Source organism: Meles meles, chromosome 6 (genome assembly GCF_922984935.1).
Source record: "Meles meles chromosome 6, mMelMel3.1 paternal haplotype, whole genome shotgun sequence".
NCBI classification, from domain to species: Eukaryota; Metazoa; Chordata; class Mammalia; order Carnivora; family Mustelidae; genus Meles; species Meles meles.
Genome location: NC_060071.1, coordinates 64,510,288 through 64,514,710, shown reverse-complemented (window position 1 = coordinate 64,514,710; position 4,423 = coordinate 64,510,288).

Genomic DNA, 4,423 nt, shown 5'->3' with positions numbered 1-4,423 from the left:
CCCGGGGGGGGGCTATGTGTCTACATGTCTGTGCGTGCTGTGTGGATCTGTGAGGGGGTCTCTCTCCGTGTGCTTCCTTGTGCCTGGCGAGCATACTGGGCCTGGGCTGTCGTGTGAGTGTGTGCGCACGCGAAAGGAGGTGTGCCTGGCTTGCTTTCCCCCTGGGAGCACAGAGGTGCCCAGGGCGGGGGTGACGCACCCTCCCCGAGCTCCCCGGTTCTCCTGGGAACCGGCTTGGGAGAGTGAGTGAGACCGAAAGCAGACTGCGTCAGGAACACCGGCCCCTTTTGCAACCAGCCCAGGCCCCAGGCAGTTGGTAACCGCGGCTCTCCCAGGTCAGACCTGCCCACCGTATGTGGCTGCCAGGAGACCGGGCTCCCAGCAGGGCCGCACTGTCAGCGCCCTCCTTGGGCCTGGGCCAGATCCACTGTAGTGAGCACGACTCAGCCCGCCGAGGGGCCCCATGAGTCATCCTGTGGCAACAGCAGGGAGTGACTTCCTGGGCAGCGCTGGCTGTCCCCGGGAATCACGGCTTTCTGCCTCACATTGCTGCAATGCCCAGATAGCCTTATCTCCTCCGGGATCACCTGCTGGTCTTACAATTGAACTTCTCCTTAGCTCCAATTTTCAGATGAAGAGCCCGAAGCACAGAGCCCCCTGATTAAGGTGAAGCCCGAGCTGGGCCTTGGATCTGGGTTTCCTAACCCTGGGTCCAGGCCTCTTTAAAGGGAGCCACCTAGGGCTCTAGGTTTCTGCCCCGTTAGCTCTAGAAATGATTCTTTTAGAGGGCAGGGCTGGGAGTTGTGGTTTTCTGGGACAGACTTGGTTGTCCTGGACTGGGGAGTGGGGCAGAGGGAGACAGGGCTGGAGGTGGGATGTGGGGGAAAGATGTCAGCACTGAACCAGGCCTGCTCTTCTCGTGTAATATTTTCAAGGCTTTCTCCATTGAACAGAGGATTTGTCCCACAACTGGAATGACCATGAAATTCGTTGTCAGGTTCAGGATATTTTTGAGATTGAAGGGAGCTCTATTAGTCACCTGTCCTTATGGTCATCTGACTTGTGATCCCTTTGGAAGGCAAAGCCAGTGGTTGTCATCAGCAAAGAGGGCCTCCTTGACCCTCACCTGCACCAGTCTGCCTCTTTCCCCAGGTGTGCAGATGACTCCCTGGCCCCTTGGCAATGAGGGATGTCAGGGGGGCCCTTGGGCCAAGTGGGGGCATAGAAGTTCCCTGGGCCCCTTGAAACTGGCGGAAAATCAGCCAGCACAGACACCACCCAGGGATACCTGCCCCACGACGGCTTCCTCCCTCCGACCTGTGGCCATGCTCTGCGGCTTCTGCCCATCTGCTTCCCCTCTCCAGTACTCTGAGGCAATTGGGAAGCAAGCAGAGAGACCACTGTCCTGGTGAGACAGGGGACCCTTGGTTCCTGGGGCACCACCCCACCCCTGCCCAGTGGGCCATATGCTGGGCTGACGACCCTATCTCCCATGTGCGCTCCTGTTTCAGCCCCATCCCTGACTTGCTGGGCGACTTTGGGCAAATTACTGCCTTCCTCCTTGTCTGAGTTTCTCTTTGTTGTGAAGTGGGCCTAATACTTTCTGCCCCTCCCTGGCTCCCAGGGGACCTGTGGGGATAATCAAGATAATAGTGGGGAGCTGATTTGGAGGAAGCTATTGAGAACCAAGCAAGAGGTATCAGTGCTGGCCCATGTTTACATGGGTGTGGACCTTGGGTTCCCAGCATCCTGGGGCTTGGGACCAGCCCTGACAGCTTCTTGGCCTGGCTCCTGGCTCCTTTGTCCCACTTCCAGAGAAAGGACAAAAACTGAAGCCAGGAGTCTCATCATCTAGAGAAGATGATGTCAGAGCAAAAAGTTTGGGGCTCAGGAATACTGGCTTCGCTCTGTCCTCCACCACTGGCTGCGTGACCTTGCACCTGTCACTGCCCCTCTCTGGGCCTCAATAACTTGACTCTGACAGCCTCCCTCCACTCTGCACTCAGGGATCCCGAGTCTATAATCAGAGGCTAGCATCATGGTTTGGGGGATAGAAAGGACCTTGTCGTCTAGTCCTTTACTTTTCGTAGACTATGACGGACTTCTCTCTCTTTTTTTTTTTTAAAGATTTTTTATTTTTATTTATTTGACAGAGAGAAATCACAAGTAGGCAGAGAGGCAGGCAGAGAGAGAGAGAGAGGAGGAAGCAGGCTCCCTGCTGAGCAGAGAGCCTGATGCGGGACCGATCCCAGAACCCTGAGACCATGACCTGAGCGAAGGCAGAGGCTTAACCCACTGAGCCACCCAGGTGCCCCGACGGACTTCTCTTTGAGGGTCACAGACTGATCCTGGTCAGTCTGATGAACTCAAGCCCTACACTGGTTGCAAAAGGGATCATATGGGAGAAGGGAAGGGGGTCAGAGAAAATCCGCTAGGAAGACAACCCCAAGTGAGTTAGTGAGTCAGCAGTAGAATCTGTTGCACGCCCGCAGTGTTTGATTCACCCTGTACCTTTGGCCTCTCCCTCCATGTTTAAAACCTGGCACAGCCCTCTCTTCTTCCCACAGCTGCCTGTGGAAAGTGGCTCTTACCCCAGTCCTCACTACAACTGCAACTGCCCCAGCCCCGCCCTCCCCTCCACGCCCCGCCTTCCTCAAGTTTCCACCTGGCTCCTCTCCTCTTTTGGCTCCTTCTGGACCCTGGTGGGCTTTGAAACTCCTCACCTTTGAACCGCTCTCTTCCGGGTCTCCCGCCCCCCACTCCAACCACCCCCCTCTATCCACTACTCCTCTGGGTCCTCTCCCTCTAAGCAAAGGCTCTGTCTCAGGGTTCAGAGTGTTTTTCTCCCCCAGAAGTCTCCCACCCTTCCATGTCCCCCTCCCCGCCTACTCCCAAATCCAGGAGCTCAGCCTTCTCCTCCGAGCCCAAACCCTCCCAACTGGAGTGCTTGGCCCTTGCCTGGACACACCTACAGCTGGGAACTTGCAGAGCTGACCCTGTGGCCCAGACACTACAAAACTTGTATGTTTTTGCCTTGTTCCTGGCCTTTTTATTCATTGGACAGAGAGAGAGCACAAGTAGGCAGAGGGGTAGACAGAGCGAGGGGGAGAAGAAGGCTCCCCACTGAGCAGGGAGCCTGATGTGGGGCTGGATCCCAGGACCCTGAGATCATGACCTAAGCCGTAGGCACACGTGTAACCAACTGGGCCACCCAGGCCCCCTATTCCTGGTCTTTTAAAATGTTCCTTCTTGCTCTTTTTTGTCTTCCTCCTACTTTATACTCATGTTATTTCATACTTGATAGAGACTTTTAAGCTGCTTTTAAATCCTTCCTCAGGAAGGCAGGGCATAAGCAAACAAAAACTAAGTAACCAACAATAAAATCAATAATACCAGTCTTGGGGCGCCTGGGTGGCTCAGTGGGTTAAAGCCTCTGCCTTCCGCTCAGGTCATGATCTCAGGGTCCTGGGATCAAGCCCGGCATCGGGCTCTCTGCTCCGCAGGGAGCCTGCTTCCCTTCCTCTCTCTCTGGCTGCCTCTTTGCCTACCTGTGATCTCTGTCTGTCAAATAAACAAAATAAAATCTTTAAAAAAAAAAAATAACACCAGTCTCTTTCTGGTACCTGGGGCCCTTCATCTTCTCTGTGGTTCTCTTGAGACTGCCCTGCCCACACAGCCGCCTTTCTGCGGGCAGCAATGTCACCGATCCCAGCACCCTGGGATCATGACCTGAGCCGAAGGCAGACGCCTAATGACTGAGCTACCCAGGTGCCCCATGAAGGTTTGTTTCTTACTGGAATATACGTGGATACTTTTTCAAACCAGTAACTTTTTATTACAAAAGCGATACACATTTCTTATAGAAAGTGTAGAAAATGCAGGCTGACCAAAGGGAAATTAAAAAAACCTGTAATTTTATCAATGAGAGGGAACATTTGGCTCAATACCCTTTTTTAGTTTTGTTGTTCTAAACACATAGCCGTCCCCCCTTTTTAAACTCTGCCACAAGGAGCTTCTCAGCTCCTTTCCCCCAGCCTGGCCATTCTGGGGTTGGGACTATCAGATAGGGCTATTGGCAGCACCCCCTCCCAAGGGGAACTGGACAGTGCCTTTCCAGGCTGTAGTCTAACAGCTGGGTGGGGAAGGGAGGGGTCTTGTACAATAGGGCAAACCACTCCTGATTCAGGGTTGTTTTTTGAAGTGGGCAGGGATGATTTCGGGAGAAAGAACTCAGTTTTATCGGTGTTTATTGGAACTGTTGGGACCAATAAATTTTAGAGAAAACTCCCCAGTATTGGAAGATAGGTTGGGTTAGAGGGGATTAGATGATGCGGGTCCCAAAGCTGAATGAATGCCAGGAGTGGTGGGCTGGGTGGAGGCTATCTATGGATGGCTCAGTGTCTGCCCAGCTCAGGAGGATCCA